Here is a 23995-nt window from a genome sequence, read left to right as displayed (position 1 = left end):
CCACGTGATGCACACGTGATTCGCAAGTGACGGACACGTGATTCACACGTGACGCACACGTGTTTCACACGTGATTCCCAGGTGACACACACGTGAATGACACGTGCTTCCCACGTGACTCCCCCCTGAGGCACACGTGATTCCCACGTGATTCACCCGTGATTGACACGTGATTCCCACGTGATTCCCACACGATGCACACGTGAATTAAACCTGAATGACACGTGATTCCCACGTGACTCCCACGTGACGCACACGTGATTCACACGTGATTTCCACGTGATGCACACGTGACTCACAAGTGATTCCCACGTGACACACACGTGACTCCTATGTGATGCACACGTGACTTACACGTGATTTCCACGTGACGCACACGTGATTCCCACATTATTCCCACGTGACGCACACGTGTTTCACACCTGATTTCCACGTGATGCACACGTGACTCAGGTGTTTCACACGTGATTTCCATGGAATGCACACGTGACACACACGTGTTTCACACGTTATTCCCACGTGACGCGCACGTGATTCCCACGTGATTTCCACGTGATGCACACGTGATTTACACGTGATTCCCACGCGACGTACACGTGATTCCATACTCATTCCCCCATGACGTACACGTGATTCCCATGTGGTGCACACGTGAGTCACACATGATTCCCACGTGATGCACACATGTTTCACACATGATTTCCACGTGATGCACACGTGACACACACGTGTTTCACACGTGATTCCCACGTGACGCGCACGTGATTCCCACGTGATGCACACTTGATGCCCACGTGACGCACACGTGATTCCCACGTGATTCACACGTGACGCACACGTGTTTCACACGTGATTCCCAGGTGACACACACGTGACTGCCACGTAATTCCCACGTGATGCACACGTGATTCACACGTGATTCCCATGTGACGTGCAAGTGATTCAGACGTGATTCACACGTGACACACACGTGATTCGCAAATGATTCCTGCATGACGCACACGTGATTCCCACGTGATTCCCACGTGATGCACACGTGACTCACACCTTTTTCACATGTGATTCCCACGTGACGCACACGTGAATCACACGTGATTTCCACGTGATGCACACGTGACTCACACGTGATTCCCCCGTGACGCACACGTGATTCCCACGTGATGAACACGTGACTGACATGTGATTTCCTCGTGACGCACACGTGATTCACACGTGATTCCCACGTGACTCCCAAGTGATGCACACATGATTCGCAAATGATTCCCACATGACGCACACGTAATTCCCACGTGACGCACACGTGATTTACACGTGATTACCTTTTGACTTGCATGTGATTCAGACATGATTCACACGTGACGCACAGGTGTTTCACACGTGATTTCCCCGTCACGCACATGTAAATGACACGTGATTCCCACGTGATGCACACGTGACTCACACGTGTTTCACACGTGATTCCCTCATGACGCACACGTGAATGACATGTGATTAAAACGTGATTCCAACGGGATGGACACGTGATTCCCACGTGATTCCCACATGAAGCACACGTCATTCCCACGTGATGCACACGTGACTGACACGTGATTCCCACGGATGGACACGTGATTCCCACGGGATGGACACGTGATTCCCGTGGGATGGACACGTGATTCCCACGTGACTCCCACATGACGCACACGTGATTCCCACGTGATGCACACGTGACTGACACGTGATTCCCACGTGATGCACACGTGATTCACCCGTGAATGACACGTGATTTCCACGTGATTCCCACACGATGCACACCTGAATGAAACCTGAATGAAACGTGATTCCCACATGATGCACACGTGATTCCCACATGATTCCCAGGTGACGCACACGTGTTTCACACGTGATTCCCATGTGAAGCACATGTGATTCACACGTGATTTCCACGTGATGCACACGTAATTCACTCGTGATTCCCAGGTGACGCACACGTGATTCACACGTGATTTCCACGTGACGCACACGTGACTCACACATGATTCCCAAGTGATGCACACGTGATTCACACATGATTTACACGTGATGCGCACGTGACACACACGTGATTCCCACGTGATGCACACGTGACTCACACGTGTATCACACGTGATTCCCACGTGACGCACACGTGATTTCCACGTGACACACATGTGATTCCCATGTTATTCCCACGTGATTCCCACGTGACGCACACGTGGTTCACACGTGATTTCAACGTGATGCACACCTGACTCACACGTGAATTCCACGTGATGCACACGTAATCCACAGGTGATTCCCAACTGACTTCCACGTGACGCACAGGTGATTCTCATGTGATTCCTGCATGACGCACACGTGATTCACATGTGACGCACACGTGATTCCCACATGAGGCACACGTGATTACCAGGTGATGCACACGTGATTCCCACGGGATGCACACGTGATTCCCACAGGATGCACACGTGATTCCCCCGTGTTTCCCACATGAGGCACAGGTGATTCCCACGTGATGCACACGTGATTCCCACAGGATGCACACGTGATTCACACGTGATGCACACGTGACTGACACGTGATTCCCACGTGAGGCACACGTGATTCCCACAGGATGCACACGTGATTCACACGTGATGCACACGTGACTGACACGTGATTCCCACGTGATGCACATGTGATTCCCACGGGATGGACATGTGATTCCCCCGTGATTCCCACATGAGGCACACGTGACACACACGTGACTCCCATGTGAGGCACACGTGATTCCCATGTGATTCACCCGTGAATGACACGCGATTCCCACGTGATTCCCACATGATGCACACGTGAATGAAACCTGAATGACACGTGATTCCCACGTTTTGCACACGTGATTCACACGTGATTCCCATGTGACGTGCACTTGATTCAGACGTGATTCACACGTGACACACACGTGTTTCACACGTGATTCGCACATGATGCACACTTGACTTACACGTGATTTCCACGTGATTCACATGTGATTTTCACGTGACACACACGTGATTCCCACGTTATTCCCACGTGACGCACACGTGATTCAGACGTGATTCACACGTGACACACACGTGATTCGCAAATGATTCCCGCATGACGCACACGTGATTCCCACGTGATTCCCATGTGATGCACACGTGACTCACACCTTTTTCACATGTTATTCCCACGTGACGCACACGTGAATCACACGTGATTTCCACGTGATGCACACGTGACGCACACGTGATTCACCCGTGATTCCCCCGTGACGCACACGTGATTCACAAGTGATTCCCCCGTGACGCACACGTATTTCACACGTGATTCCCCTGTGACGAACACGTGATTCACACGTGATTCCCCCGTGACGCACACGTGATTCCCACGTGATGCACACGTGACTGACATGTGATTTCCTCGTGACGCACATGTGATGCACACGTGATTCCCACGGGATACACAAGTGATTCCCACATGAGGCACACGTGATTCCCACGTGATGCACACGTGACTCACACGTGTTTCACACGTGATTCCAACGTGACGCTCACGTGATTTGCATGTGATGCACACTTGATGCCCACGTGATTCCAAACTGACACACAGGTGATGCACACGTGATGCACACGTGACACACACGTGTTTCACACATGATTCACACGTGAAGCACACGTGTTTCACAAATGATTCACACGTGATTCCCACGTGACTCAGGTGTTTCACACGTGATTTCCATGGAATGCACACGTGACACACACGTGTTTCACACGTTATTCCCACGTGACGCGCACGTGATTCCCACGTGATTTCCACGTGATGCACACGTGATTTACACGTGATTCCCACGCGACGTACACGTGATTCCATACTCATTCCCCCATGACGTACACGTGATTCCCATGTGGTGCACACGTGAGTCACACATGATTCCCACGTGATGCACACATGTTTCACACATGATTTCCACGTGATGCACACGTGACACACACGTGTTTCACACGTGATTCCCACGTGATGCGCACTTGATGCCCACGTGACGCACACGTGATTCCCACGTGATTCACACGTGACGCACACGTGTTTCACACGTGATTCCCAGGTGACACACACGTGACTGCCACGTAATTCCCACGTGATGCACACGTGATTCACACGTGATTCCCATGTGACGTGCAAGTGATTCAGACGTGATTCACACGTGACACACACGTGATTCGCAAATGATTCCTGCATGACGCACACGTGATTCCCACGTGATGCACACGTGACTCACACCTTTTTCACATGTGATTCCCACGTGACGCACACGTGAATCACACGTGATTTCCACGTGATGCACACGTGACTCACACGTGATTCCCCCGTGACGCACACGTAATTCACACGTGATTCCAACGTGATGCACACGTGACTGACATGTGATTTCCTCGTGACGCACACGTGATTCACACGTGATTCACACGTGACGCACACGTAATTCACACGTGATTCCCCCGTGACGCACACGTGATTCCCACGTGATGAACACGTGACTGACATGTGATTTCCTCGTGACGCACACGTGATTCACACGTGATTCCCACGTGACTCCCACGTGATGCACACATGATTCGCAAATGATTCCCACATGACGCACACGTAATTCCCACGTGACGCACACGTGATTTACACGTGATTACCTTTTGACTTGCACGTGATTCAGACATGATTCACACGTGACGCACAGGTGTTTCACACGTGATTTCCCCGTCACGGACATGTGAATGACACGTGATTCCCACGTGATGCACACGTGACTCACACGTGTTTCACAAGTGATTCCCTCATGACGCACACGTGAATGACACGTAATTAACACGTGGTTCACACGTGATTCCCACGGGATGGACACGTGATTCCCATGTGATTCCCACATGAAGCACACGTCATTCCCACGTGATGCACACGTGACTGACACGTGATTCCCACGGGATGGACACGTGATTCCCGTGGGATGGACACGTGATTCCCACGTGACTCCCACATGACGCACACGTGATTCCCACGTGATGCACACGTGACTGACACGTGATTCCCACGTGATGCACACGTGATTCGCAAGTGACGGACACGTGATTTACACGTGATTCCCACGCGATGGACAGGTGACACACACGTGATTCGCAAATGAATTCCCGCATGACACACTCGTGATACCCACGTGATTCACACGTGATGCACACGTGATTCACACGTGACTCCCCACGCGAGGCACATGTTTCCCACGTGATTCACCCGTGAATGACACGTGATTTCCACGTGATTCCCACACGATGCACACCTGAATGAAACCTGAATGAAACGTGATTCCCACATGATGCACACGTGATTCCCACATGATTCCCAGGTGACGCACACGTGTTTCACACGTGATTCCCATGTGAAGCACATGTGATTCACACGTGATTTCCACGTGATGCACACGTAATTCACTCGTGATTCCCAGGTGACGCACACGTGATTCACACGTGATTTCCACGTGACGCACACGTGACTCACACATGATTCCAAAGTGATGCACACGTGATTCACACATGATTTACACGTGATGCGCACGTGACACACACGTGATTCCCACGTGATGCACACGTGACTCACACGTGTTTCACACGTGATTCCCACGTGACGCACACGTGATTTCCATGTGATTCCCATGTTATTCCCACGTGATTCCCACGTGACGCACACGTGGTTCACACGTGATTTCAACGTGATGCACACCTGACTCACACGTGATTTCCACGTGATGCACACGTAATCCACAGGTGATTCCCAACTGACTTCCACGTGACGCACAGGTGATTCTCATGTGATTCCTGCATGACGCACACGTGATTCACATGTGACGCACACGTGATTCCCACATGAGGCACACGTGATTACCAGGTGATGCACACGTGATTCCCACGGGATGCACACGTGATTCCCACATGAGGCACACGTGATTCCCACGTGATGCACACGTGACTGACACGTGATTCCCACGTGCTGCACACGTGATTCACACATGATTTCCACGTGATTCGCACGTGACACACACGTGATTCCCACGTGATGCACACGTGACTCACACATGTTTCACACGTGATTCCCACGTGACGCACACGTGATTCCCACGTGACGCACACGTGATTTACAAGTGATTACCATGTGACGCGCATGTGATTCAGACGTGATTCACACGTGACGCACAATTGTTTCACACGTGATTTCCCCGTCACGCATACGTGGATGACACGTGATTCCAACGTGATGCACACTTGACTCACACGTGTTTCACACGTGATTCCCTCGTGATTCACACGTGATTCCCACGGGATGGACACGTGATTCGCACGTGATTCCCACATGAGACACACGTGATTCCCACGTGATGCACACGTGACTGACACGTGATTCCCACGGGATGGACACGTGATTCCCACGTGATGCACACGTCAGGCACACGTGATTCCCGCGTTATGCACTGGTTAATGACACTTGAATGACACGTGATTCCCCCGTGACGCACACGTGATTCACACGTGATTCCCACTTCAGGCACACGTCATTCCCGCGTTATGCACTGGTTAATGACACTTGAATGACACGTGATTCCCACGTGACGCACACGTGTTTCACACGTGATTCCCACGTGACGCACACGTGTTTCACACGTGATTCCCACGTGACTTCCACGTGAATGACACGTGATTCCCAGGTGACGCAAACGTGTTTCACACGTGAATTCCACGTGATGCACACGTGATTCACACGTGATTTCCACGTGACGTACACGTGATTCCCTCGTGATTCCCACGTGACGACACGTGATTCCCATGTGATGCACACGTGACTGACACGTGATTCCCACGTGACGCACACGTGATTCCCACGTGATGCACACGTGAAGAACACGTGATTCCCACGTGATGCACACGTGAAGAACACTTGATTCCAACGTGATGCACTCGTGATTCACACGTGACGCACACGTGAAGAACACGTGATTCCCACGTGATGCAAACTTGATTCCCACGTGATTCACACTTGACGCACACGTGATTCCCACGTGACACACTGGTGACACACTTGAGACGCACAAGTGGTGCACACGTGATACACACTTGACACTCGCTTGATTCACACGTGTCTCTCACGTGATTGACACGTCATTCCCACGTGACGCACACTGACGCACACGTGGCACACAAGTGTCCCTCTTAACTAGACAGGAATCCTGACATCACTTAAAAATCCGAGTTTTGAACGGGCATCCCTGTTGTACCTTGAGAATATACCCCAGGTTCCCACCACAACTTGAGAAGAGATATGAGACTTCCCCTTTGCCGCTAGATTAGGCACGATTCCGCTGCATTGCGTGCAGAGAAATTCCATATTCCACATAAAACTCGAAAGGAGACTTGATTTCCTAGATGGCACTCCAGAGAAACCCCAGGAACCTTGTCTCAGGTCTAGAGGGATCCTGAGGTCACTATAGCAACAAGAAAGAGCTCCGTGTACCCCAAATCAACTAGAGATGAGAGCTTAGTACATGGCTTCGACTCTAGAGGAATACCAACTTTCCACAAGCACCTGAACAGGAGGCTGCTTTCAGCTATAGGTATGTGACAGGGACCCTGAGTTTCAGTCTCAAGGAGTGTGCATCACGTGGGAATCACGTGTGAATCACGTGTGCGTCACGTGTGAATCACGAGTGAATCACGTGTGCATCACGTGGGAATCACGTGTGCATCACGTGGGAATCAGATGTGCGTCACGTGGGAATCACCTGTGAGTCACGTGTGCATCACGTGGAAATTACATGTGAAACACGTGTGCATCACGTGGGAATCACGTCTGAATCACGTGTGTGTCACGTGGGAATCACGTGGAAATCACGTGTGCGTCACGTGGAAATAATCTCGGAATCACGTGTGCATCACGTGGGAATCACTTGTGAATCACTAGTGCGTCACGTGGAAATCACGTGTCAGTCACCTGTGCATCACGTGGGAATCACGTGTGCATCACGTGGGAAAAACGTGTGAATCACGTGTGTGTCACGTGTGCATCACGAGGAAATCACGTGTGTATCACGTGGGAATCACATGTCAATCACGTCTGCGTCACGTGGGAATCACCTGTGAGTCACGTGTGCGACATGTCGAAATCACGTGTGAATCACGTGGAAATCACATGTGTTTAACGTGATAATCACGTGTCAATCACGTAGGCATTATGTAAGAATCACATGTGAAATACGTGTGCGTCACGTGGAAATCACGTGTGAAAAACTGTGCATCACGTGGGAATCATATGGGAATCATGTGTGAATCACGTGTGCTGCCCTGAGGCTGCTGGGCCAAAGAGGTCTTGGGCATCCAGCCCCTTGCTGGTCCCTTCCCTCTGACGAGGCCCTCTGAGCTCCAGCACCTTGCAGTGTGGAGACAGCCCCTGCCAGCAACCGCCTCTCCAAGGAGGCCTCAACCGAGGCCTAGGCCCAGGGGAAAGGCACCAGCAGGGATGAGCCAGGGGAGGCGCCCGGGAATGTCTGGACCCAGTCCCCGCAGCCTGCCCCTTGGTGGGGCAGTACCCCCGGAGGCCAGGTAGGTCTGGGCATGGCTGGCCAGGGGCAGGGGCCCTGCTGGGTCCTGCCCCTGGCCTGTGGGGCCTCTGAGCTCAACCAGCCCTCTCCGGCTGGAAGATCTCCCCGGCTGCCTGCAAAGGCCGGTTTGCAAGCACTCCCACCCGCTGTTCCCACCAGCGAACACAGTGCTCCCAAGTCCAGGAGAAAAGCGCTTCGGGGTCTTGATCTCTCCGGGCCCTTGCCCCTGAGCCTGGGGGCCAGGTAGGGTGTCCACACTCCCAGGCCAAGGCAGAACCACATGCACACGTCTGTTCCTGCCCCCTGCACTGGCAGAGAGCTCGGGGGAGCCAGAGTCTGCCAGGCATCTGCTGGGCTGGCCGCCTGTGTGGGAAGGGGCAGAGCCGACCTAGGGGCAAGTTGGGCCTCTTGCTCTCCCTGCTGCCCTGAGGCTGCTGGGCCAAAGAGGTCTTGGGCATCCAGGCCCTTGCTGGTCCCTTCCCTCTGACGAGGCCCTCTGAGCTCCAGCACCTTGCAGTGTGGAAACAGCCCCTGCCAGCAACCTCCTCTCCAAGGAGGCCTCAAACGAAGCCTAGGCCCAGGGGAAAGGCACCAGCTGGGATGAGCCTGGGGAGGCGCCCGGGCATGTCTGGACCCAGTCCCCGCAGCCTGCCCCTTGGTGGGGCAGTACCCCCGGAGGCCAGGACGGTATGGGCAAGGCTGGCCAGGGGCAGGGGCCCTGCTGGGTCCTGCCCCTGGCCTGTGGGGCCTCTGAGCACAACCGGCCCTCTCCCGCTGGAAGACCTCCCCAGCTGACTCCAAAGGCCGGTTTGCCAAAACTCCCGCCCGCTGTTCCCTCCAGGCACGCACAATGATCCCAAGCCTGGGAGAAAAGCGCTTCGGGGTGGTGCTCTCTCCGGGCCCTTGCCCCTGAGCCTGGGTGCAATGCAGGGGGAACACACTCCCAGGCCAAGGCAGAACCACATGCCCACGTCTATTCCTGCCCCCTGCACCGGCAGAGAGCTCGGGGGAGCCAAAGTCTGTCAGGCAGCTGCTGGGCTGGCCGCCTGTGTCGGAAGGGGCAGAGCCTACCTAGGGGCATGTTGGGCCTCTTGCTCTCCCTGCTGCCCTGAGGCTGCTGGGCCAAAGAGGTCTTGGGCATCCAGCCCCTTGCTGGACCCTTCAGTCTGACGAGGCCCTCTGAGCTCCAGCACCTTGCAGTGTGGAGAAAGCCCCTGCCAGCAACCTCCTCTCCAAGGAGGCCTCAACCGAGGCCTAGGCCCAGGGGAAAGGCACCAGCGGCGCTGAGCCTGGGGAGGCGCCCGGGCATGTCTGGACCCAGTCCCCGCAGCCTGCCCCTTGGTTGCGCAGTACCCCCGGAGGCCAGGAAGGTCTGGGCAAGGCTGGCCAGGGGCAGGGGCCCTGCTGAGTCCTGCCCCTGACCTGTGGGGCCTCTGAGCACAACCGGCCCTCTCCCGCTGGAAGACCTCCCCGGCTGCCACCAAAGGCCGGTTTGCCAACACTCCCGCCTGCTGTTCCCGCCAGGCGAGCACAATGCTCCCAAGCCCGGGAGAAAAGCGCTTCGGGGTGGTGCTCTCTCCGTGCCCTTGCCCCTGAGCCTGGGGGCCAGGCAGGGGGTCCACACTCCCAGGCCAAGGCAGAACCACATGCACACGTCTGTTCCTGACCCCTGCACCGGCAGAGACCTCGGGGGAGCCAGAGTCTGTCAGGCAGCTGCTGGGCTGGCGGCCTGTGTGGGAAGGGGCAGAGCCGACCTAGGGGCAAGTTGGGCCTCCTGCTCTCCCTGCTGCCCTGAGGCTGCTGGGCTAAAGACGTCTTGGGCATCCAGCCCCTTGCTGGTCCCTTCACTCTGACGAGGCCCTCTGAGCTCCAGCCCCTTGCAGTGTGGAGACAGCCCCTGCCAGCAACCTCCTCTCCAAGGAGGCCTCAACCGAGGCCTAGGCCCAGGGGAAAGGCACCAACGGGGATGAGCCTGGGAAGGCGCCCGGGCATGTCTGGACCCAGTCCCCGCAGCCTGCCCCTTGTTGGGGCAGTACCCCCGGAGGCCAGGAAGGTCTGGGCAAGGCTGGCCAGGGGCAGGGGCCCTGCTGGGTCCTGCCCCTGGCCTGTGGGGCCTCTGAGCACAGCCGGCCCTCTCCCGCTGGAAGACCTCCCCGGCTGCCTCCAAAGGCCAGTTTGGCAACACTCCCGCACGCTGTTCCCGCCAGGCACGCACAATGCTCCCAAGCCCGGGAGAAAAGCGCTTCGGGGTGGTGCTCTCACCAGGCACTTGCCCCTGAGACTGGGGGCAATGCAGGGGGAACACACTCCCAGGCCAAGGCAGAATCACATGCACACGTCTGTTCCTGCCCCCTGCACCTGCAGAGAGTTCGGGGGAGCCAGAGTCTGTCAGGCAGCTGCTGGGCTGGCGGCCTGTGTGGGAAGGAGCAGAGCCGACCTAGGGGCAAGTTGGGCCTCTTGCTCTCCCTGCTGCCCTGAGGCTGCTGGGCCAAAGAGGTCTTGGGCATCCAGCCCCTTGCTGGTCCCTTCCCTCTGACGAGGCCCTCTGAGCTCCAGCACCTCGCAGTGTGGAGACAGCCCCTGCCAGCAACCTCCTCTCCAAGGAGGCCTCAACCGAGGCCTAGGCCCAGGGGAAACGCACCAGCGGGGATGAGCCTGGGGAGGCGCCCGGGTATGTCTGGACCCAGTCCCCGCAGCCTGCCCCTTGGTGGGGCAGTACCCCCGGAGGCCAGGAAGGTCTGGGCAAGGCTGGCCAGGGGCAGGGGCCCTGATGTGTCCTGCCCCTGGCCTGTGGGGCCTCTGAGCACAGCCGGCCCTCTCCCGCTGGAAGACCTCCCCGGCTGCCTCCAAAGGCCGGTTTGCAAGCACTCCCGCCCGCTGTTCCCGCCAGGCGCGCACAATGCTCCCAAGCCCGGGAGAAAAGCGCTTCTGGGTGGTGCTCTCTCCGGGCCCTTGCCATTGAGCCTGGGGGCCTGGCAGGGGGTCCACACTCCCAGGCCAAGGCAGAACCTCATGCACATGTCTGTTCCTGCCCCCTGCACCGCCAGAGAGCTTGGGGGAGACAGAGTCTGTCAGGCAGAAGCTGGGCTGGCCGCCTGTGTGGAAAGGGGCAGAGCCGACATAGGGGCATGTTGGGCCTCTTGCTCTCCCTGATGCCCTGAGGGGGCTGGGCCAAAGAGGTCTTGGGCATCCAGCCCCTTGCTGGTCCCTGCCCTCTGACGAGGCCCTCTGAGCTCCAGCACCTTGCAGTGTGGAGACAGCCCCTGCCGGCAACCTCTTCTCCAAGGAGGCCTCAACCGAGGCCTAGGCCCAGGGAAAAGGCACCAGCGGGGATGAGCCTGGGGAGGCGCCCGGGCATGTCTGGACCCAGTCCCCGCAACATGCCCCTTGGTGTGGCTGTACACCCGGAGGCCAGGAAGGTCTGGGCAAGGGTGGCCAGGGGCAGGGGCCCTGCTGTGTCCTGCCCCTGGCCTGTGGGGCGTCTGAGCACAACCGGCACTCCCCGCTGGAAGACCTCCCCGGCTGCCTCCAAAGGCCGGTTTGCAAGCACTCCCGCCCGCTGTTCCGGCCAGACGCGCACAATGCTCCCATCCACGGAGAAAAGCATCTTCGGGTTGTGCTCTCTCCGGGCTCTTGGAGGACGTGCCCGGCTGCTTCCAAAGGCCGGTTTGCAATCACTCCTGCCTGCTGTTCGCGCCAGCCACGCACCATGCTCCCAAGCCCGGGAGAAAAGCGCTTCAGGGTGGTGCTCTCTCCGGGCCCTTGGAAGACCTTCCTGGCTGCCTCCAAAGGCCGGTTTGCAAGCACTCATGCCCGCTGTTCTCGCCAGCCGCGCCCAATGCTCCCAAGCCCGGGAGAAAAGCATTTTGGGGTGGTGCTCACTCCGGGTCCTTGGAAGAACTCCCCGGCTGCCTCCAAAGGCCGGTTTGCAAGCACTCCTGCCCGCTGTTCCCGCCAGCCGCGCACAATGCTCCCTAGCCCGGTAGAAAAGCGCTTCGGGGTGGTGCTCTCTCCAGGCCTTTGGATGAACTCCCCGGATGCCTCCATAGGCCGGTTTGCAAGCATTCCCTCTCTGTGTTCCCGCCAGGTGCGCACAATGCTCCCAAGCCCGTGAGAAAACCTCTTCGGGGTGGTGCTCTCTCCGGGTACTTGCCCCTGGTCCTGGGGGCAAGGCAGGGGGTCCACCCTCCCAGGCCAAGGCAGAACCACATGCACACGTCTGTTCCTGCCCCCTGCACTGGCAGAGAGCTCGGGGAAGCCAGAGTCTGTCAGGCAGCTGCTGGGCTGGCCGCCTGTGTGGGAAGGGGCAGAGCCGACCTAGGGGCAAGTTGGGCCTCTTGCTCTCCCTGCTGCCCTGAGGCTGCTGGGCCAAAGAGGTCTTGGGCATCCAGCCCCTTGCTGGTCCCTTCCTACTGACGAGGCCCTCTGAGCTCCAGCATCTCGCAGTGTGGAGACAGCCCCTGCCAGCAACCTCCTCTCCAAGGAGGCCTCAACTGAGGCCTAGGCCCAGGGGAATGGCACCAGCGGGGATGAGCATGGGGAGGCGCCCGGGCATGTCTGGACCCAGTCCTCGCAGCCTGCCCCTTGGTGGGTCAGTACCCCAGGAGGCCAGGAAGGTCTGGGCAAGGCTGGCCAGGGGCAGGGGCCCTGCTGGGTCCTGCCCCTGGCCTGTGGGGCCTCTGAGCACAACCGGCCCTCTCCCGCTGGAAGACCTCCCCGGCTGCCTCCAAAGGCCGGTTTGCAAGAACTCCCGCCAGCTGTTCCCGCCAGGCGAACACAGTGCTCCCAAGCCCGGTAGAAAAGCGCTTCGGGGTAGTGCTCTCTCCAGGCCCTTGCCCCTGAGCCTGGGGGCCAGGCAGGGAGTCCACACTCCCAGGCCAAGGCCGAATCACATGCACACGTCTGTTCCTGCCCCCTGCACCGGCAGAGAGCTCGGGGGAGACAGAGTCTGCCAGGCAGCTGCTGGGCTAGCTGCCTGTGTGGGAAGGGGCAGAGCCGACCTAGGGGAAAGTTGGGCCTCTTGCTCTCCCTGCTGCCCTGAGGCTGCTGGGCCAAAGAGGTCTTGGGCATCCAGCCCCTTGCTGGTCCCTTCCCTCTGACGAGGCCCTCTCAGCTCCAGCACCTCGCAGTGTGGAGACAGCCCCTGCCAGCATCCTCTTCTCCAAGGAGGCCTCAAACGAGGCCTAGGCCCAGGGGAAAGGCACCAGGGGGATGAGCCTGGGGAGGCGCCCGGGCATGTTTGAACCCAGTACCCGCAGCCTGCCCCTTGGTGGCTCACTACCCCCAGATGCCAGGAAGGTCTGGGCAAGGCTGGCCAGGGGCAGGGGCCCTGCTGCGTCCTGCCCCTGGCCTGTGGGGCCAATGAGCACAACAGGCCCTCTCCCGCTGGAAGACCTCCCCGGCTGCCTCCAAAGGCCAGTTTGCAAGAACTCCCACCCGCTGTTCCCGCGATGCGAGCACTATGATCCCAAGACCGGGAGAAAAGCGCTTCGGGGTCGTGCTCTCTCCAGGCCCTTGCCCCTGAGCCTGGGGGCCAGGCAGGGGGTCCACACTCCCAGGCCAAGGCAGAAACACATGCACACGTCTGTTCCTTCCCCCTGCACTGGCAGAGAGCTCGGGGGAGCCAGAATCTGCCAGGCAGCTGCTGGGCTGGCCGCCTGTGTGGGAAGGGGCAGAGCCGACCTAGGGGCAAGTTGGGCCTCTTGCTCTCCCTGCTGCCCTGAGGCTGCTAGGCTAAAGACGTCTTGGGCATCCAGCCCCTTGCTGGTCCCTTCCTACTGACGAGGCCCTCTGAGCTCCAGCATCTCGCAGTGTGGAGACAGCCCCTGCCAGCAACCTCCTCTCAAAGGAGGCCTCAACTGAGGCCTAGGCCCAGGGGAAAGGCACCAGCGGGGATGAGCCTGGGGAGGCGCCCGGGCATGTCTGGACCCAGTCCTCGCAGCCTGCCCCGTGGTGGGTCAGTACCCCAGGAGGCCAGGAAGGTCTGGGCAAGGCTGGCCAGGGGCAGGGGCCCGGCTGGGTCCTGCCCCTGGCCTGTGGGGCCTCTGAGCACAACCGGCCCTCTCCCGCTGGAAGACCTCCCCGGCTGCCTCCAAAGGCCGGTTTGCAAGAACTCCCGCCCGCTGTTCCCGCCAGGCGAACACAGTGCTCCCAAGCCCGGTAGAAAAGCGCTTCGGGGTGGTGCTCTCTCCGGGCCCTTGCCCCTGAGCCTGGGGGCCAGGCAGGGAGTCCACACTCCCAGGCCAAGGCCGAATCACATGCACACGTCTGTTCCTGCCCCCTGCACCGGCAGAGAGCTCGGGGGAGACAGAGTCTGCCAGGCAGCTGCTGGGCTGGCTGCCTGTGTGGGAAGGGGCAGAGCCGACCTAGGGGAAAGTTGGGCCTCTTGCTCTCCCTGCTGCCCTGAGGCTGCTGGGCCAAAGAGGTCTTGGGCATCCAGCCCCTTGCTGGTCCCTTCCCTCTGACGAGGCCCTCTGAGCTCCACCACCTTGCAGTGTGGAGACAGCCCCTGCCAGCAACCCTTTCTCCAAGGAGGCCTCAACCGAGGCCTAGGCCCAGGGGAAACGCACCAGCGGGGATGAGCCTGGGGAGGCGCCCGGGCATGTCTGGACCCAGTCCCCGCAGCCTGCCCCTTGGTGGGGCAGTACCCCCGGAGGCCAGGAAGGTCTGGGCAAGGCTGGCAGGGGCAGGGGCCCTGCTGGGTCCTGCCCCTGGCCTGTGGGGCCTCTGAGCACAACCGGCCCTCTCCCACTGGAAGACCTCCCCGGCTACCTCCAAAGGCCGGTTTGACAACACTCCCGCCCGCTGTTCCCGCCAGGCGAGCACAGTGCTCCCAAGCCCGGAGAAAAGCGCTTCGGGGTGGTGCTCTCTCCGGGCCCTTGCCCCTGAGCCTGGGGGCCAGGCAGGGACTCCACACTCCCAGGCCAAGGCCGAACCACATGCACACGTCTGTTCCTGCCCCTTGCACCGGCAGAGAGCTCGGGGGAGCCAGAGTCTGCTAGGCAGCTACTGGGCTGGCCGCCTGTGTGGGAAGGGGCAGAGCCGACCTAGGGGCAAGTTGGGCCTCTTGCTCTCGGTGCTGCCCTGAGGCTGCTGGGCCAAAGAGGTCTTGGGCATCAAGCCCCTTGCTGGTCCCTTCCCTCTGACGAGGCCCTCTGAGCTCAAGCACCTTGCAGTGTGGAGACAGCCCCTGCCAGCAACCTCCTCTCCAAGGAGGCCTCAACCGAGGCCTAGGCCCAGGGGAAAGGCACCAGAGGGGATGAGCCTGGGGAGGCGACCGGGCATGTCTGGACCCAGACCCCGCAGCCTGCCCCTTGGTGGGGCAGTACCCCCGGAGGCCAGGAAGGTCTGGGCAAGGCTGGCCAGGGGCAGGGGCCCTGCTGGGTCCTGCCCCTGGCCTGTGGGGCGTCTGAGCACAACCGGCCCTCTCCGGCTGGAAGACCTCCCCGGCTGCCTGCAAAGGCCGGTTTGCAAGCACTCCCACCCGCTGTTCCCGCCAGCGAACACAGTGCTCCCAAGTCCAGGAGAAAAGCGCTTCGGGGTGGTGATCTCTCCGGGCACTTGACCCTGTGCCTCGGTGCAATGCAGGGGGAACACACTCCCAGGCCAAGGCAGAACCACATGCCCACGTCTATTCCTGCCCCCTGCACCGGCAGAGAGCTCGGGGGAGCCAGAGTCTGTCAGGCAGCTGCTGGGCTGGCCGCCTGTGTCGGAAGGGGCAGAGCCTACCTAGCGGCATGTTGGGCCTCTTGCTCTCCCTGCTGCCCTGAGGCTGCTGGGCCAAAGAGGTCTTGGGCATCCAGCCCCTTGCTGGACCCTTCAGTCTGACGAGGCCCTCTGAGCTCCAGCACCTTGCAGTGTGGAGAAAGCCCCTGCCAGCAACCTCCTCTCCAAGGAGGCCTCAACCGAGGCCTAGGCCCAGGGGAAAGGCACCAACGGGGATGAGCCTGGGGAGGCGCCCGGGCATGTCTGGACCCAGTCCTCGCAGCCTGCCCCTTGGTGGCGCAGTACCCCCGGAGGCCAGGAAGGTCTGGGCAAGGCTGGCCAGGGGCAGGGGCCCTGCTGGGTCCTGCCCCTGGCCTGTGGGGCCTCTGAGCACAGCCGGCCCTCTCCCGCTGGAAGACCTCCCCGGCTGCCTCCAAAGGCCAGTTTGCCAACACTCCCGCACGCTGTTCCCGCCAGGCACGCACAATGCTCCCAAGCCTGGGAGAAAAGCGCTTCGGGGTGATGCTCTCACCGGGCCCTTGCCCCTGAGCCTGGGGGCAATGCAGGGGGAACACACTCCCAGGCCAAGGCAGAATCACATGCCCACGTCTGTTCCTGCCCCCTGCACCGGCAGAGAGTTTGGGGGAGCCAGAGTCTGTCAGGCAGCTGCTGGGCTGGCCGCCTGTGTGGAAGGGGCAGAGCCGACCTAGGGGCAAGTCGGGCCTCTTGCTCTCCCTGCTGCCCTGAGGCTGCTGGGCCAAAGAGGTCTTGGGCATCCAGCCCCTTGCTGGTCCCTTCCCTCTGACGAGGCCCTCTGAGCTCTAGCACCTTGCAGTGTGGAGACAGACCCTGCCAGCAAGCTCCTCTCCAAGGAGGCCTCAACCGAGGACTAAGTCCAGGGGAAAGGCACCAGCGGGGATGAGCCTGGGGAGGCGCCCGTGCATGTGTGGACCCAGTCGCCGCAGCCTGCCCCTTGGTGGGGCAGTACCCCCGGAGGCCAGGAAGGTCTGGGCAAGGCTGGTCAGGGGCAGGGCCCCTGCTGGGTCCTGCACCTTGCCTGTGGGGCCTCTGATCACAACCGGCCCTCTCCCGCTGGAAGTCCTCCCCGGCTGCCTCCAAAGGCTGGTTTGCAAGCACTCCCGCCCGCTGATCCCGCCAGGCACGCACAATGCTCCCAAGCCAGGGAAAAAAGCGCTTCGGGGTGGTGCTCTCTCCGGGCCCTTGCCCCTGAGCCTGGGGGCAAGGCAGGGGATCCACACTCCCAGGCCAAGGCAGAACCACATGCACACGTCTGTTCCTGCCCCCTACACCGGCAGAGAGCTGGGGGGAGCCAGAGTCTGTCAGGCAGCTGCTGGGCTGGCCGCCTGTGTGCGAAGGGGCAGAGCCGTCCTAGGGCCAAGTTGGGCCTCTTGCTCTCCCTGCTGCCCTGAGGCTGCTGGGCCAAAGAGGTCTTGGGCATCCAGCCCCTTGCTGGTCCCTTCCCTCTGACGAGGCCCTCTGAGCTCCAGCACGTTGCAGTGTGGAGACAGCCCCTGCCAGCAACCTCCTCTCCAAGGAGGCCTCAACCGAGGCCTAGGCCCAGGGGAACGGCACCAGCGGGGATGAGCCTGGTGATGCGCCCGGGCATGTCTGGACCCAGTCCCGGCAGTCTTCCCCTTGGTGGCGCAGTACCCCCGGAGGCCAGGAAGGTCTGGGCAAGGCTGCCAGGGGCAGGGACACTGCTGGGTCCTGCCCCTGGCCTGTGGGGCCTCTGAGCACAACCGGCACTCTCCCGCTGGAAGACCTCCCCGGCTGCCTCCAAAGGCCGGTTTGCAAGCACTCCCGCCCGCTGTTCCCGCCAGGCACGCACAATGCTCCCAAGCCCGGGAGAAAAGCGCTTCGGGGTGGTGCTCTCTCCGGGCCCTTTCCCCTGAGCCTGGGGGCCAGGCAGGGTGTCCACACTCCCAGGCCAATGCAGAACGACATGCACACGTCTGTTCCTGCCCCCTGCACCGGCAGAGAGCTCGGGGGAGCCAGAGACTGCCAGGCTGCTGCTGGGCTGGCTGCCTGTGTGGGAAGGGGCAGAGCCGACCTAGGGGCAAGTTGGGCCTCTTGCTCTCCCTGCTGCCCTGAGGCTGCTGGGCCAAAGAGGTCTTGGGCATCCAGCCCCTTGCTGGTCCCTTCCCTCTGACGAGGCCCTCTGAGCTCCAGCACCTTGCAGTGTGGAGACAGCCCCTGCCAGCAACCTCCTCTCCAAAGAGGCCTCAACCGAGGCCTAGGCCCAGGGGAAAGGCACCAGCGGGGATGAGCCAGTGGAGGCGCCCGGGCAGTTCTGGACCCAGTCCCCGCAGCCTGCCCCTTCGTGGGGCAGTACCCACGGAGGCCAGGAAGGTCTGGGCAAGGCTGGCCAGGGGCAGGGGCCCTGCTGGGTCCTGCCCCTGGCCTGTGGGGCCTCTGAGCACAACGGGCCCTCTCCCACTGGAAGACCTCCCCGGCTGCCTCCAAAGGCCGATTTGACAACACTCCCACCCGCTGTTCGAGCCAGGCACGCACAATGCTCCCAAGCCAGGGAGAAAAGTGCTTCGGGGTGGTGCTCTCTCCCGGCCCTTGGAAGACCTCCGCGGCTGCCTCCAAAGGCCGGTTTGCAAGCACTCCTGTCTGCTGTTCCCGCCACCGGCGCACAATGCTCCCAAGCCCGGGAGAAAGCTCATCGGGGTGGTGTTCTCTCCGGGCCCAAGGCGGACCTCCCCGGCTGCCTCCAAAGGCCGGATTTCAAGCACTCTGGCCTGCTGATCCCGCCACCCGCGCACAATGCTCCCAAGCCCGGGAGAAAAGCGCTTCGCGGTGGTGCTCTCTACAGGCCCTTGGAAGACCTCCCCGGCTGCCTCCAAAGGCCAGTTTGCAAGGACTCCTTCCTGCTGTTCCCGCCAGCCACGCACAATGCTCCCAAGCCCGGGAGAAAAGTGCTTCGGGGTGGTGCTCTCTCCGGGCCCTTGGAAGACGTACCCGGCTGCCTCCAAAGGCCGGTTTGCAAGCACTCATGCCCGTTGTTCACACCAGCCGCGCACAATGCTCCCAAGCCCGGGAGAAAAGCATTTTGGGGTGGTGCTCACTCCGGGCCCTTGGAAGACCTCCCCGGCTGCCTCCAAAGGCCAGTTTGCAAGCACTCCCGCCTGCTGTTCCCGCCAGCCGCGCACAATGCTCCCAAGCCCGGGAGAAAAGCGCTTCGGGGTGGTGCTCTCTTCGGGCACTTTCAAGACCTCCCCGGCTGCCTCGAAAGGCCCGTTTGTAAGTACTCATTCCCGCTGCTTCCGCCAGCCACGCACAATGCTCCCAAGCCCGGGAGAAAAGCATTTTGGGGTGGTGCTCACTCCGGGCCCTTGAAAGACCTCCCCGGCTGCCTCCAAAGTCCAGTTTGCAAGAACCCATGCCCGCTGTTCCCGCCAGCCGCGCACAATGCTCCCAAGACCTGGAGAAATGCGCTTCGGGGTGGTGTTCTCTCCGTGCCCATGGAGGACCTCCCCGGCTGCCCCCAAAGGCCGGTTTGCAATCACTCCCACTCGCTGTTCCCGCCAGCCACGCACAATGCTCCAAAACACGGGAGAGAAGCGCTTCGGGGTGGTGCTCTCTCCCGGCCCTTGGAAGACTTCCCCGGCTGCCCCCAAAGGCCGGTTTGCAAGCATTCCCACTAGCTGTTCCCGCCAGCCACGCAAATGCTCCCAAGCCTGGGAGACAAGCGCTTCGGGGTGGTTCTCTCACCGGGACCTTGCCCTTGAGCCTGGGGGCAATGCAGGGGGAACACACTCCCAGGCCAAGGCAGAACCACATGCACACGTCTGTTCCTGCCCCCTGCACCAGAAGAGAGCTCGGGGGAGCCAGAGTCTGTCAGGCAGCTGCTGGGCTGGCGGCCTGTGTGGGAAGGGGTAGAGCCGACCTAGGGGCAAGTTGGGCCTCTTGCTCTCCCTGCTGCCCTGAGGCTGCTGGGCCAAAGAGGTCTTGGGCATCCAGCCCCTTGCTGGTCCCTGCCCTCTGACGAGGCCCTCTGAGCTCCAGCACCTTGCAGTGTGGAGACAGCCCCTGCCAGCAACCTCCTCTCCAAGGAGGCCTCAACCGAACCCTAGGCCCAGGGGAAAGGCACCAGCGGGGATGAGCCTGGGGAGGCGCCCGGGCATGTCTGGACCCAGTCCCCGCAGCCTGCCCCTTCGTGGGGCAGGTCCCCCAGAGGCCAGGAAGGTCTGGACAAGGCTGGCCAGGGGCAGGGGCCCTGCTGGGTCCTGCCCCTGGCCGGTGGGGCCTCTGAGCACACCCGGCCCTCTCCCGCTGGAAGACCTCCCCGTCTGCCTCCAAAGGCCGGTTTGCAAACACTCCCGCCAGCTGTTCCCGCCAGGCACGCAAAATGCTCCCAAGCCCGGGAGAAAACCGCTTCGGGGTGGTGCTCTCTCCAGGCCCTTGCCCCTGGTCCTGGGGGCCAGGCAGTTGGTCCACACTCCCAGGCCAAGGCAGAACCACATGCACACGTCTGTTCCTGCCCCTGCACCGGCAGAGAACTCGGGGGAGCCAGAGTCTGTCAGGCAGCTGCTGGGCTGGCCGCCTGTGTGGGAAGGGGCAGAGCCGACCTAGGGGCAAGTTGGGCCTCTTGCTCTCCCTGCTGCCCTGAGGCTGCTGGGCCAAAGAGGTCTTGGGCATCCAGCCCCTTGCTGGTCCCTTCCCTCTGACGAGGCCCTCTGAGCTCCAGCACCTTGCAGTGTGGAGACAGCCCCTGCCAGCAACCTCCTCTCCAAAGAGGCCTCAACCGAGGCCTAGGCCCAGGGGAAAGGCACCAGCGGGGATGAGCCAGTGGAGGCGCCCGGGCAGTTCTGGACCCAGTCCCCGCAGCCTGCCCCTTCGTGGGGCAGTACCCACGGAGGCCAGGAAGGTCTGGGCAAGGCTGGCCAGGGGCAGGGGCCCTGCTGGGTCCTGCCCCTGGCCTGTGGGGCCTCTGAGCACAACCGGCCCTCTCCCACTGGAAGACCTCCCCAGCTGCCTCCAAAGGCCGATTTGACAACACTCCCACCCGCTGTTCGAGCCAGGCACGCACAATGCTCCCAAGCCCGGGAGAAAAGCGCTTCGCGGTGGTGCTCTCTACAGGCCTTTGGAAGACCTCCCCGGCTGCCTCCAAAGGCCAGTTTGCAAGGACTCCTTCCTGCTGTTCCCGCCAGCCACGCACAATGCTCCCAAGCCCGGGAGAAAAGTGCTTCGGGGTGGTGCTCTCTCCGGGCCCTTGGAAGACGTACCCGGCTGCCTCCAAAGGCCGGTTTGCAAGCACTCATGCCCGTTGTTCACACCAGCCGCGCACAATGCTCCCAAGCCCGGGAGAAAAGCATTTTGGGGTGGTGCTCACTCCGGGCCCTTGGAAGACCTCCCCGGCTGCCTCCAAAGGCCAGTTTGCAAGCACTCCCGCCTGCTGTTCCCGCCAGCCGCGCACAATGCTCCCAAGCCCGGGAGAAAAGCGCTTCGGGGTGGTGCTCTCTTCGGGCACTTTCAAGACCTCCCCGGCTGCCTCGAAAGGCCCGTTTGTAAGTACTCATTCCCGCTGCTTCCGCCAGCCACGCACAATGCTCCCAAGCCCGGGAGAAAAGCATTTTGGGGTGGTGCTCACTCCGGGCCCTTGAAAGACCTCCCCGGCTGCCTCCAAAGTCCGGTTTGCAAGAACCCATGCCCGCTGTTCCCGCCAGCCGCGCACAATGCTCCCAAGACCTGGAGAAATGCGCTTCGGGGTGGTGTTCTCTCCGTGCCCATGGAGGACCTCCCCGGCTGCCCCCAAAGGCCGGTTTGCAATCACTCCCACTCGCTGTTCCCGCCAGCCACGCACAATGCTCCAAAACACGGGAGAGAAGCGCTTCGGGGTGGTGCTCTCTCCCGGCCCTTGGAAGACTTCCCCGGCTGCCCCCAAAGGCCGGTTTGCAAGCATTCCCACTAGCTGTTCCCGCCAGCCACGCAAATGCTCCCAAGCCTGGGAGACAAGCGCTTCGGGGTGGTTCTCTCACCGGGCCCTTGCCCTTGAGCCTGGGGGCAATGCAGGGGGAACACACTCCCAGGCCAAGGCAGAACCACATGCACACGTCTGTTCCTGCCCCCTGCACCAGAAGAGAGCTCGGGGGAGCCAGAATCTGTCAGGCAGCTGCTGGGCTGGCGGCCTGTGTGGGAAGGGGTAGAGCCGACCTAGGGGCAAGTTGGGCCTCTTGCTCTCCCTGCTGCCCTGAGGCTGCTGGGCCAAAGAGGTCTTGGGCATCCAGCCCCTTGCTGGTCCCTGCCCTCTGACGAGGCCCTCTGAGCTCCAGCACCTTGCAGTGTGGAGACAGCCCCTGCCAGCAACCTCCTCTCCAAGGAGGCCTCAACCGAGCCCTAGGCCCAGGGGAAAGGCACCAGCGGGGATGAGCCTGGGGAGGCGCCCGGGCATGTCTGGACCCAGTCCCCGCAGCCTGCCCCTTCGTGGGGCAGCTCCCCCAGAGGCCAGGAAGGTCTGGGCAAGGCTGGCCAGGGGCAGGGGCCCTGCTGGGTCCTGCCCCTGGCCGGTGGGGCCTCTGAGCACACCCGGCCCTCTCCCGCTGGAAGACCTCCCCGTCTGCCTCCAAAGGCCGGTTTGCAAACACTCCCGCCAGCTGTTCCCGCCAGGCACGCAAAATGCTCCCAAGCCCGGGAGAAAACCGCTTCGGGGTGGTGCTCTCTCCAGGCCCTTGCCCCTGGTCCTGGGGGCCAGGCAGTTGGTCCACACTCCCAGGCCAAGGCAGAACCACATGCACACGTCTGTTCCTGCCCCTGCACCGGCAGAGAACTCGGGGGAGCCAGAGTCTGTCAGGCAGCTGCTGGGCTGGCCGCCTGTGTGGGAAGGGGCAGAGCCGACCTAGGGGCAAGTTGGGCCTCTTGCTCTCCCTGCTGCCCTGAGGCTGCTGGGCCAAAGAGGTCTTGGGCATCCAGCCCCTTGCTGGTCCCTTCCCTCTGACGAGGCCCTCTGAGCTCCAGCACCTTGCAGTGTGGAGACAGCCCCTGCGAGCAACCTCCTCTCCAAGGAGGACTCAACCGAGGCCTAGGCCCAGGGGAAAGGCACCAGCGGGGATGAGCCTGGGGAGGCGGCCGGGCATGTCTGGACCCAGTCCCCGCAGCCTGCCCCTTGGTGGGGCAGTACCGCCGGAGGCCAGGAAGGTCTGGGCAAGGCTGGCCAGGGGCAGGGGCCCTGCTGGGTCCTGCCCCTGGCCTGTGGGGCCTCTGAGCACAACCGGCGGTCTCCTGCTGGAAGACCTCCCCGGCTGCCTCCAAAGGCCGGTTTGCAAGCACTCCCGTCCGCTGTTCCCGCCAGGCACGCACAATGCTCCCAAGCCCGGGAGAAAAGCACTTCGGGGTGGTGCTCTCTCCGGGCCCTTGTCCCTGAGCCTGTGGGATAGGCAAGGGTTCCACCCTCCCAGGAAAAGTCAAAACCACATGCACATGTCTGTTCCTGCCCCCTGCACCGGCAGAGAGCTCGGGGGAGCCAGAGTCTCCCAGGCAGCTGCTGGGCTGTCTGCCTGTGTGGGAAGGGGCAGAGCCGACCTAGGGGCAAGTTGGGCCTCTTGCTCTCCCTGCTGCCCTGAGGCTGCTGGGCCAAAGAGGTCTTGGGCATCCAGCCCCTTGCTGGTCCCTTCCCTCTGACGAGCCCCTCTGAGTTCC

Source organism: Dama dama, chromosome 32 (genome assembly GCF_033118175.1).
Source record: "Dama dama isolate Ldn47 chromosome 32, ASM3311817v1, whole genome shotgun sequence".
Lineage (NCBI taxonomy): Eukaryota > Metazoa > Chordata > Mammalia > Artiodactyla > Cervidae > Dama > Dama dama.
Note: the sequence above shows the minus strand (reverse complement) of the source record.